General features: G+C 37.3%; 1 long non-coding RNA gene across 4 annotated transcripts in view; it reads right to left on the bottom strand.

Moving 5' to 3' along the window:
- LOC131826775 (uncharacterized) overlaps positions 1-13,159 on the bottom strand; it is a 165,185-nt gene that overhangs the window by 93,177 nt on the left and 58,849 nt on the right. For 3 of the 4 annotated variants that reach the window (XR_009351739.1, XR_009351736.1, XR_009351738.1), the window contains exon 2: positions 6,123-6,289. This is a non-coding gene — a long non-coding RNA (uncharacterized LOC131826775). Of the gene's footprint in view, positions 1-3,939; positions 3,966-6,122; positions 6,290-13,159 lie in introns of all 4 variants that reach the window. The other variant, XR_009351737.1, reaches the window with a different exon arrangement.

Genomic DNA, 13,159 nt, shown 5'->3' with positions numbered 1-13,159 from the left:
GTTAAATACAGATAATATTTTGACAATCTGAAAAACAAAGAACTATCTGCTTTTTTAAAAAATTTTGTGTTGCTAAATATAGATAATATTTTGACAAACTGAAAAAAGAACTATTTTAAGCCTGGTTTCAAGAGGCTTGATCATAATTAGCTGGTGTTATTAGTGTCTCCTGAGTGCATGGGTTTAGCATTTGCCTTTGAAGAATATTAAATAACATGAAAATATTAACTCTTGCCCTCTAAGGGTTTATATTCTAGGATAGCTCATTCACTTGGGAAAAAATAATTTTTTTCATTTTGAAAACAGCAGGCAGATGGTTTAATCCATTGGGTTTAGTTTCAAACAAACAAACAAAAACATTTTTTGAGGTGTAGAAAAACTAAGTGAAACAGATAAAAACATGTCAAGAGTTTTACATTTAATTTGGCTCTATGGAAACATTCAATATTAAGTGTTAAATATGCATAATATTAACACATTTATTCTAAATCATCAATTTAACATTCTTCTTCAGTTTCCAAGAGATTCCACTGAATTCAGCCAGTAATTTTCCATTACCTATAATGTGCCTGGTTGCTATGCAGAAATTCTATCATCATTGGTTCACTCACCAATGTTGTATACCTACCATGTGCCACACACAATTCTAAATCCTGGACACAAGAGGCTTTCTACCTATTCATTCAACATCAGTGCTATTGAACTATTTTCTATATTTCCTAACACCAGTAGAGATGCAAGCAACTTTGAAATGTGTTTTGTCTGACATTTTCATGTCAATGCAAATGGCCAATGAGGATGTAGACAAAAAGGAAGTCTTGTGCACTGTTGGTGGGAATGCAAACTGGAGCAGCCACGGTGGAAAACAGTATGGAGTGTCCTTAAAAAGTTAAAAATAGAATGCCCTACAATCCAGCAGTCATACTTGAGTATTTACTCAAAGTATACAAAAACACAAATTCAAATGGATACATGCACCTTGATGTTTATAGCAGCATTATCTACAATAGCCAAGATAGGGAAGCAGCCCAAGTATTCACTGATTGATGAGTGGATAAAAAAGATGTGGTGTGTGTGTGTGTGTGTGTAAAGTATTCCATTTTATATATATATATATATATATATATATATATATATATATATATATATATAATGGAATATTACTCAGTCACAGCAAAAAGAATGAAATCAACACCTGTTGTTTCTTGTGTTTTTTATTTTAGCCATTCTGGTAAGTGTGACGTGATATCTCACTGTGGTTTTGATTAGCACTTCCCTGATGATAAGTGATGATGAGCATCTTTTCAGTTGTCTGTTGGCCTTTCAAATGCCTTCTTTAGAGAAATGTCTGTTTATGTCTTCTGCCTATTTTTAAATTGGATTACTTGGTTTTTGGGTGTTGAGTTTTATAACATCTACATATTTTCAATACTAACTCTGATATGTCATTTGCAAATATCTTCTCCCATTCTGTAGGTTGCCTTTTAGTTTGATTACTTCCTTCACTGTGCAAAAGCTTTTTATTTTGACATTGTCCCTCCCAATAGTTTATTTTTGCTTTTCTTTCCCATACCTCTGGGGACCTATCTAGGAAAAAGCTGCTATAGCTGATGTCAGAGAAATTACTGCTTGTGCTCTCATCTGGGATTTTTATGGTTTCAGGTCTCACATTTAATCCATTTTGAATTTGTGTGTGTGTATATGATGTAAGAAAGTGTTCTGATTCCATTCTTTTGCATGCTGCTGTCCAGTTTTTCCAACACCATTTGTCAAAGAGAGATTAGTTCTCCTTTTACATGCTCCCATAGCCCTCATTTTGCTCTTACACACCATTTCTCACAATTATGATTCAGTAATTAGAGTTAACTCTTCATCAACATGGAGGTTAAGGGCACTGATGCCCCCACACATGTTAAAAATCTGTATATACCTTTTGACTCCCCAAAATATAAATACTAATAGCCTACTATTAGCTGGAAGCCTTATTGATAACATAAATAGTTAACACATATTTGTGTTATATGTGTTATATATCATATTCTTACAATAAAGTAAGCTATAGAAAAGAAAATATTAAGAAAATCATAAGGCAGAGAAAATATATTTATGGTTCTATATAAAATCTGCATTTAATTGGTATCTGTGTGGTTCAAATCCATGTTGTACAAGGACCAGCTGTATTTGTTTAATGTCTGCTTCTTCTGTTAAACTGTAAGGACTAAAAAAAAAATTATAAGGACTATGAAAACTAGAACCAGTTTTACTGTACAAGCTGAGTCCATGCCTTGCCTTTTTATAACTCTATCCCCATCACTGAACATGGTGCCTGGTACACAAGAATAAACATTTAATATATGTATAAGTCAGCAAGAGAATGAATGAATATGATCCTTGGGCTGAATATATGATTTATTAGTATCCCCAAATCACTCATTTGTGGTCGAAGTAGACTTTTTCATCAGCAAATATGAATTGAGGATGCCTTTGTATCCTTAGTAATGCACTTTGTAATCCTATCACTTAGCATGTTGCCTGGTACACAAAAAGGGTTTTATAAATGTTCGGTGATGGATGGATGACTGAAGGATGAATGGATGGATGAAAGAAACCAAATGCAATAATTAGGTTTGTCTATAGCTAAATTTATCTGTCCTTTTGTATAAGCATTGTAATCATCCACATCAAATCATCTAAGCAAATATGAACAAATTTGAAAAAGTGCAGGGAGATTAAAGGAAGAAAACAAAAGGGGAAAAAAAGACTCGTGTTTCTCGTGAGCTCTTAAAATCTTACTGTCTGTAATACATATTTGGCACTTATAACTGTTACTTACCTTTGTATATGTGTATGGTTTATCACCCCCAGCACATTGTAGGCTTCTTAAGATCCAATAACATATCTTATATTGCCCTGTATCTTCCCCCTCAACTTCTGCAGCAGCTGGCACAACGCCTAGCCTGTAAGAGGTACTCAGTAAACACTTACTGAATGTAGCATGACACAGTGTTGCTATATTCTGACAGTCTAGTTTATTCTCATGTACTGTAAATAAAGGCTAATTTTATCTCCCTGAGCCTTACTCAGTCTGCATCCTGAAGTTCCAGTCTCTGATTGCCAGAATGATGCTGTTTCATTATCTAGATTGCACACACCAGACATAAGGATAGATAAAGAAAAGATAAAAGCTGTTGGCTCAGAGCTCAAGGTATAAAAGTCTAAATTAGACTGGCAATTTTAACAATGGTTAAAGTAACAGTAAGTTAAAAATAGTCATTGTCACTAACGATGAATTTTCTGATAAGGAAAGAAAGACACAGTCACATCTACAGAGCATCAAAAGCAGTAAACTATTTAGGAATAAATTTAACTAAAAAGGTAAAAGATCTCTACTCTGAAACCTACACGATGTTGATTAAAAAAAATCAAAGAAGACACAAATAAATGGAGAGGTATCCTGTGTTCATGGATTAGAAATATTAATATTGTGAAAATGTCAATAGAGCCAAAAGCCATCTGTAGATTTAATACCCTCCTCCCACCAAGATTCAATGATATTTTCTTTAGAAGTGAGAAAAAACTTCTAAAATGTATACAAAACCACAAAAGACCCTAAATAGCCAACACAATCCTGAGAAAGAAGAACAAATCAGGAGACACCACACTTTGATTTCAATCTATATTATATAGCTATAGCTCTCAAAACAGCATGATACCAGCATAAAAACAAATAGACCAATGAAACCAAACCAAGAGCCCAAATAAAGCCAAGCATATCATCAACTAATATTTGACAAGGGAACCAAAAATACTCAATGGAGAAGAGACAGCTGTTTCAAAAAATGGTGGTGGGGATAGATGGATATTCACATTAAAGAATGAAACTGGACCCAAAGCTTACACCACTCACAAAAATTGACTTGAAATGGATTAAAGACTTACCTGTAAGACCTGAAACCATGAAACACCTAAAAGAAAACATAGGAACAAATCTCTTTGACATAGGTCTTGGTAATGATTTTTTGATATGACACTTAAAGCACAAGCAACAAAATAAAAAATAAACAAATGGGACTAGATCAAACTAAAAAGTTCTATACAGTAAAAGAAACAGTCAACAAAATGCAAAGACAACCTACAGAATAGAAAAAGTATTTGCAAACTATGTATCTGGTAAGATGTTAATATCTAAAATAGGCTAAAATTCACACAACTCATAACAAAAAAAAAGAATAACCCAGTTGAAAAATGGGTAAAAGACTAGAACAGACATTTCTCCAGATAACACATGAAAGGCCAACAAGTACATGAAAAGATCTCAACATCTCTAGTCATTAATGTAAATTAAAACCACCATGAGATAACACCCCATTAAATGGTCATGATCAAAAAGACATGAGAGGAAAAATTCTGCCAAGGATGTGGAGAAAAGGGAACACTTGTGCATTGCAGGAGAAAATGTAAATTGCTACAGCCACTCTGGAAAACTGTACGGAGGATCCTCAAATAACTAAAAACAGAACTACCATATGATCCTGCACTTCTACTTCTGAGAATATATCCAAAGGAAAACACTAACTGGATAAGATACCTGCACCCCCACATTCATAGCAGGATTATTTACAATATCCAAGTCATGGAAACAACCTAAGTGTCCATCAATGCACGAATGGATAAAGAAGTGTGGCATTGGGGCGCCTGGGTGGCTCAGTGGTTTAAGCCTCTGCCTTCAGCTCAGGTCATGATCTCAGGATCCTGGGATTGAGCCCCACATCGGGCTCTCTGCTCAGCGGGGAGCCTGCTTTCCCCTCTTTCTCTGCCTGCCTCTCTGCCTACTTGTGATCTCTGTCTGTCAAATAAATAAATAAAATCTTTAAAAAAAAAAAAGAAGAAGAAGAAGAAGTGTGGCATACAAATAGTGGAATATTATTCAGCCATTAAAAAGCAAGGAAATTCTACTCTTTGCAACAAGATGGATGGACCCTGAAGGCATTATGCTAAGTGAAATAAGACAGACAAAGGAAGACAAATACTATGACCTCACTTAAATGTGGAATCTTTTTTAATTTTTATTTTTTTTTTAAGATTTTATTTATTTATTTGACAGACAGAGATCACAAGTAGGCAGAGAGGCAGGCAGAGAGAGGGGGAAGCAGGCTCTTTGCTGAGCAAACAGCCCGATGCGGGGCTCGATCTGGGATCATGACCTGAGCCGAAGGCAGAGGCTTTAACCCACTAAGCCACCCAGGTGCCCCATCACTTACATGTGGAATCTTAAAAAAAAAAAAAAAAAAAAAAAAATTCATAGAAAAAGGTTTGTAGTTACCAGAGGTGGAGGGCAGAGAGGGAATTGGAGGAAGTGTGGTCAAAAGGTACCAATTTCCATTTATAAGATAAGTAACTATTAGGGGTGTAATATATAGCAGGATGACTATAATTAACACTGTTGCATGATATACAGAAAAGTTACTATGAAAGTAAACCTGAACTTTCATCACAAGAATATTTTTTTTCTTTTTTCTCTCTTTTCTTTTTATTGTATCTGTATAAGAAGATGGATGTTAGCTGAACCTACTGCAGATCATTTCACAACATATGTAAATTAAACTATCATGCTATATGCCTGAAGTTTATCCAGTGATGTAGGTCAATTTTTTCTTAATAAAACTGAAAAAATTATCATTTTGAGTTTTTTTTAAATAATTATAATGTGACTATTTTGTGCTAATAATCTAGAAAAATATTAAAATGCACTTTCTGACAGAAAAGATGTCTAAAGAGATTTGTGTATTTCTGATAAGCTGCTAAAATCCAAAAGAATAAAAGATCATATTATCAAGTATATAAATGATATTTTGCTAGTTGTTAAAAAGTCTCATAGAAAAGTAAAGAATGAGGGCTCCTGGGTGGCTCAGTCAGTTAAGCGTCTGCCTTTGGCTCAGGTCATGATCCCAGGGTCCTGAATCCCAAGCCATTCATCTGGACCCCTGAAACTTAATTTATTTTGTTTCAAATCCCTTCCCCACCCCTGACAGCGCGACTCTGTCCTTTAAGCCTCAGCCTCTGGTGGGGAATGTGATCCTGCAAACATACAGAACACCTACAATCACAAAGGTGCCACTCACCTGACTCAATCACTGGCTCACCCTGGAAACTCCTGCTGTTGTATCAGATCCTTTAGGACACTTGGCTACTTGAATGCTGCTCCTCAGAAAGGAAGATGGGAGTTGTTCAAATAAAGCCACCATTCAGTGTATGCCTGGCAATAATAGATACTTTTCTTTCTTTACTCCTGTGTCACATAAAACACAAGCAGGGATATGTCAATCTGACAGACTATAGCAGCACAAATCAGAGTGTTTATTATAATACATGTCTAATATATCTTTGGTGTCAGTTGTATTGACTTTCCTATTAATCATTAGCATACTAATTAAATAAAAATTCATTTATTACCACATTTTAGATTAGATTGGCTTTTTCCCCCTTTATGCCATCTGGTGTGTCTTCTTCCAGTACAGTCTCTTTCAAATATGCAATCTCAGGGTTATAAAACTCTCTGAAAATGTAATAACCAATACCACAGTTAAACAAACGCCTTCAAAGGACAAGAGAATTGCTTTGCTAAACCTTCTGGTATCAGTGACATGAGTCAGCTGTGAGTCTGATATCAACAATGAGACCAGTCTGGAACATTCAGCATCTCCAAAGCCATAGGATTCTCTAAAATGAGAAGTAAGGGGCTTAAATTTTGGCCTCAGCTCCTCTTCTCACTCTACAATCCCATTATTCTTGAAATTCTCATAGCTAAGTTAACCAATTATCAAAGGAGAAAATATAAGATGACAAGAAAACTTGTTCCAAAAGTACTATGTGTAGGGCTCATGGATGTTTAAATTTGGTTATCTAACAGGAAATGCTGCGATAAAAGAATAAAGAAATGGCAAAAATAAAAATCCTCTTACGTCTACATATAAAAGGAGCAACTGCAGAACCGTTCCCAAAACCAAAAACAAAACATAAAGTATCCTAAACAGGGTAACTATCACTTAGTTGTCACAAAGGAGCATTTAGAATGAAAATGTAACATTGAGAAAGAAAAGTATAATCATATTTAACAATTACTTTATATCTCACTTTAAACTTGATAAGCCAGAAAAATATCAGGAAAAAATCCAAGATTAGATAAAAGCATAACCAGAAAGAGTGAAAATAAAAGAGAAATATTCACCAACACTGCCTCACTTCGACACAGAATATTTCATGGTAAGAGAATAACAGTGAGGGGGGACACTTCCAGTTTGATTATCATATTTTTCTATTAGAATTTCTAGGTCACTCTCTTTCAAATTTGAAGTATCACTTTTTATAGTTTCAAGTTTCTTCATGAAATATTTAACACTGAGTTTTATCTCCATAAGCATAATGAACATGGTTTATGTCGGTCTGCCTCTGGTAATTCTACTCTGCAGATATCCCATGCATCTCTTTAAGTGTTCTGTTCTCATTATGTGTTCTTGTCTCTTTTTCTTATCTTTAACAATGTAGTGGACTTTACAGTTGGGGGGGGGGCTTAGAGTTATAATTTGAGGCTGAGAATGACTTGTCCTCCTCTAAAAGAAGACTCCTAGCTTCCGCTAGAGCTCAGGTTGCACTGGCAATCTAGGCTCCATTTGATCAAACTTCGAGGTTTGAAGTTTTGGGGCTCACGGATAACCAGAAGGCTGCCAGGAATCCATGCAAGTGTTGCTCTATGTCTCATTGCAAGGGTGCAGAATTTTGGTGCCCCATCCACAATTGGCGGTCCCACGGACCCTCCACTCTTGGTATCTTTAAACTCTAGTTTAGGTCCCCCCCAACCCGCCCCGTCCTCCGAGGCTTTCCCAAGCAGTGCTCACCCTTTCATCCACCTGTTCTGGATTGGCAAATGTTCCCTACATGCAAAAGTGATCCCAAATGCCAGGCTCCTGTTCTGTATAACTGTCTTCTCACAGGTCTCCGCAAAGTAATTCTTTACTCTTTTGTCCGTTCTTAGGCGATTTTAGAAGATTTTTAAATATTTTGTTAAGCTTTTCCAGTCAATGTAAACAGCAGTGTTGGTGCAAATTATCTGGTTTATCACTAAAGGGGACAGAAGTCCAATCACAGTTCAAGTTTAAACTCTTGCTGAAGGTGGCATATATCATTTTTTTTTTAAGTTTCCTATTGGACAACTAATATATGTCATTGTTTTCTTTACTTATATCTAATTCCAAAAGAAAGTATTCAATGAGTTTCATACAAATTGTATGATGATTTTATTCAAATGTGTATTAAATAATTAACCTCCATATAATAAGTAATAATAATCAGTCAACAGATATTTATTGAGCATGTACAATGTGCCAGTCTCATTTTAGGTGCATCACAGAAAGAAACAAAGAACCTCCTCATCCTTACAGTGCTTATATTCTAATGATTAGACAGATTACAAAGGCTTAAATATATAAAAAGGTAAATTACATCGTATATATTTGTACATCGTATTGGAAGGAGGCACATATTACCGAAAACAGTAAAGCTAAGTAGATCTGTAGGGTCGGGACAGGGAAAAGAGTTACAACTTTCTTCAACGTAACCAGAATGGACTTCATTGAAAAGATGAAATAGATATTTTAGCAAAAACTTGAAGGTGGTGAGGAAGTTACCCATGTGTATGTCTGTCTGGGGGCAGAGGGAACAGCCAGCAGGAAGACCCTAGGCTAGGATTATGCCCATCCTGATCATGGAACATCAGGAAAACCACATGGCTAGAATGGAGTAAAAGAAGGATGAGGAGGATAGTTATGAGAGATCATGGAGGGGTCAGGAGACCATTATGAGAACTTTAGCTTTTACTTTGAGTGCCATCTTGAGCACTGTACTGGGGAGAAAAGGGGTTGGACCATTCTGGCTGGGGTGCTGGGAGTGTGTGGAAAGAACTGGAAGCCAGATAGGAGCTCACTGCAGTAACACAGATCATGCTGTCTCAATATAACTCTGGATGTATTTTCAAGATGACATCAATGACATTTTGACAGACTAGATGAGGAGTAAGAGGGGAAAAAAAGAGGATACAAGTATATTTTCCAAGATTTTTGGCCTGAGCAACCAGAAAGATGGAATTGCCATCTTCTGAAAAGGGAAAGGCAACGTGTAGAACCTAGAAAGTTAGAAATGCAGTTTCTGCTGAGTTTGATATGTCTACTTGACCATGGAGATAGACGTCCAAGTTGGATATTCCAGCGGGGAGATAAAGGTGAGAAATTCAAAATGGATATATAAACTTGAGACACTTAAGCTAATAGTTTATATTTAAAGCCATGAGACTTAATGAGATTCCCTAAGGAAGAAAAATAAGGAATAAAAGAGCACTCAAACATTAAGAGGTCCAACTATCATTCATATATATTGATTTTGGAGCACTGAAAGGAAAAGCTGAATGGTGGGCAGTAAGAGCACATTTGAGGAGAACAGGAGAAAATATACAAAATTAGGAAAACACGGGAAATGTAGCTGATTGTTTACCTTTCTAACCACTCCTTGGCAGATACTTTACCTCTTTCCACACAGCTCTTTTACTTTGTTGGAGTTAGAAGTAGATGCAAGTTTAGCTTTTTAGGCTGGGACCATCAGTATGCAAAATTCAAAAATTTTTTAGAACACATGGGAGATCTTCAGAATCATGCAGTAGAGATGGAAAATAAGTTCTCCTTCTGTGAACACCACAGTCATTGTAAAATCAGCCCTGCGCCAAACTGCAACCAAGCTGAATTTCTCTCCAACATCACTCCGGTTCCCTTTCTCTATCCCTTCTCCCATCCAGTCACTCTGAATCTTCAATCATAGAAGGTACACAGCATCCTCAAACTGACCACTGCCTCGTACTTTTGAAGCCCCAAACTTCTAACACATCACTCTTCTTCATCGAAACTTTTTGTTTGTCTCTCTGAGGACATCACAGCCTTGCACTCTGCTGGCACACAAAGGTGCTATTTTCTGATAGTGATTCATTGGACAATTTCTCTTTGAAACATTCACACTTAAAAGCTGCTTTCAAAACAACCAAACTGGGGCGCCTGAGTGGCTCAGTAGGTTAAGCCTCTGCCTTCGGCTCAGGTCACGATCTCAGGGTCCTAGGACCAAGCCCCACATCGGGCTTTCTGCTCAACGGGAAGCCTGCTTCCTCCTCTCTTTGCCTGCCTCTGTGCCTACTTGTGATCTCTCTGTCAAATTTAAAAAAAAAAAAAAAAAAAAAAAGACTAAAGTGAATGAAGTAGGGCGTTTTTGGAACAGTGAGGAAGCATCCCCATAGAAATGAAAGGAGGGGCGAGCACACTCCCACCTCAAGGGGTCCTGATCCAACTGTTCATGAAGAATGCTACTCATTACCTGGGCAGGCTCCCTACTTAGAATATCTGGGGGTCACTTTAATTTGGAATTCCCCGTGGACAAACTACGACTGCTTGATAAGCACTGAGTCCACATGATGAAAGAATATATTTACAGATTACCAGTTAATGTAGACACTCACTTCCTTTAAGTATTAGGTTGCACCATGTGAGATGGCCTTCCTGTAGGTCAAAAATAAGCCAATATTGGCCTTTTCTTTTGTTTCAATCTAATACACACTGTACTTATCTACAATACAGACATAACTATTTTGTGGTTTTGTTAACAAAATCTACCCATTTCTTTTACCATTTATGAGTGAATTACCATTGGAGACATGTGTCTCATTGTGAATGAAACCAGTCAAATGCCTTCTATAAAATGCCTTCTTGCCACTAATACAGCAGGGGGTCTTAGAGTTCAATATTTAAGGCAGAAAGTCTATCCCAGGCTGGCTACAGCCTGTCAGACTTGGTGACACTACGAAGCCCTTCTCGAAATCCTGTTTGACATTTTCAAGCCCATTTCACAGAAGCAATTAATGTTCTCATCCTAGCAGCAATAAACTTAACCTATAGATTTAGGTCACTTTCTTAGTTCAAATTATAACATAAATCTTAAGCTCAATGATGTCATTTTGTTGCTTGACTAGAAGGATGTTTGCTTTGTGGGTCTTGTAGCATGCTTTCCTGAAGAGAGAAGGCACTGATTCTGCATCTCAGCTCTATGCCTTAGCAGCTCTATGACCTCAGTCCCATCTCTTGTGACAAACCCCGGCTAGATGCTCATCACGCCTATTTCCTCTTCTTCCTGGAGCCACATAAGTACCCAGTTCCCTTGACATTAGGTGTAGTCCTTGCCCAGGAAATACGAGGAAAGTGCTGTGTGTCACCCCCAGATGCAGCAGTTAAAAAGGAGCACTCCTGCTCCACACACTCACTAATCTGTCCCAGTCAGGTGCAGAGGATCCAAGGGTGGGTCCTGGAACCTTCAGATGGTGCCGCTATGAATGGACAGAGCCTGCACTCCAAAGACTGCATGGAGCAAAACAGTCCTCTCCTGAACCTTCATTTCACTGAAGGGAAATAGACCTTGATTGTGTTATATAACAACACAATTTTAAGGTATTAACCTACCCTGTCTGTTAAACCCCCTAATCTTTTATTTCTTCATCCATAAAAATGAAAATAATAAAACACACTTCGTAGGGTTATTGTTAGGATTAACTGGGGTGATAAATGTACAGTGCTAACGCACCGTGTTTGGCACAGAGTAAGGCTATAGAAATGGTGGTCACTTGATGTTGCCATCATCATGATCTCTCACTCACCTATTAACTGAAAAAATTTCTATATTTCTTAAAGCAGCCCAGGGTTCCATAAATAATTTTTTGACAGTGCTCACTGGGCAGCATTCCCCCAAGACCCAATATCTGACCCATGCAGTCTAATAGCAGAGCTTGTGGATATTGATAATTTTTTTCTGGCTCCGAACAGTTTTCATTGGATAAGGTTAGACTTTTTAATGCCTATCATTTATTGAATAATTAAAGTCATTATTTCCAGTTGCTCTTGTGCATGCAAATGTAGAAAATCCTCTTAGAGATACCATCTGATATAACTTATTTGCTATAAATCACATGTGTAGCAAGAAGCTCCTTACATACCAGGCACGCTCTGTAAGTGCCTGTTGACTGATCAAGGGTTTGGGTTCTTTTTTTTTTTTTTTCAGTCTCAAGTTTCCTAGTCATTTCCTAAAAGTTTTGCTTACCAGATGCTTTTGTCAGTGAAATGCTATTTGTCACTTTGATTAGCATCAACAGAACACATCCACTTTTCCAACTGCAGTTTCCTCAACATCATGAGACAGCACACTTGAATTTACAACAGCCTAGACTACAGCACTGGTAAGAAGGTTTTAGATAATGTATACCTCTAAGACAACTTCAAAGCAAATTTGCGTATTGATCATCCAACATAACTCTCTAAGTAATACAACTAGTTCTTCCAGAGGAAAGATAATTAGGGCAGATTTTTAAGGAAAACAAACAAAAAAAAACATAAAAATCTAAAGCTCCAAATAGAAACAAGCAGCCTCCTTACACACATTCCAAAAATTCTCTAAAATCTTTTCAAATAAATAGTATTAATTTGTATGTGAAATGTCTTCTCTTTGGCTCTTTGGCCAACATACCCAAGTGCACACTGGAGTCCCATGCCTGAGATGAAGCTACACAGAATGTCAAGAATTACAGGCTTGCTCCCCAATTAGTTAGCTACTTAAATCCATAGTCTAATAAGCAATCATGTTTTGTTTTGTTACATCTTTTTTCAAACGGGAATTAAGGTGGTTTAAATGTACAAAAAATTATTTGTGGTGAGATTAAACAAAAACACAGATGCTGGGGCACCTGGGTGGCTCAGTCACTTTGCCTCCAGCTCAGGTCATGATCCCAGGGTCCTGGGATCAAACCACAGGGGACCCCTGCTCAGCAGGGAGCCTGCCTCTCCCTCTCCCGGCTCCCCATCCCCATCTCACTATCTTTCTCTCTCTCTCTCATAAATAAATAAATAAAATCTTAAAAAAATACAGAGGAGGGGCACCTGAGTGTCTCAGTGGGTTATGCCTCTGCCTTCGGCTCAGGTTATGATCCCAGCATCCTGGGATGGAGTCCCACACTGCACTCTCTGCTCAGCAGGGAGCCTGCTTCCTCCTCTCTCTCTCTCTCTCTGCCTGCCTCTCTGCTTACTCA

This window comes from Mustela lutreola, chromosome 3, assembly GCF_030435805.1.
Source record: "Mustela lutreola isolate mMusLut2 chromosome 3, mMusLut2.pri, whole genome shotgun sequence".
In the NCBI taxonomy this organism is placed as follows: Eukaryota; Metazoa; Chordata; class Mammalia; order Carnivora; family Mustelidae; genus Mustela; species Mustela lutreola.
The sequence above is the reverse complement of the archived record's forward strand: the minus strand, read 5'-3'. Positions and strand labels throughout refer to the sequence as shown.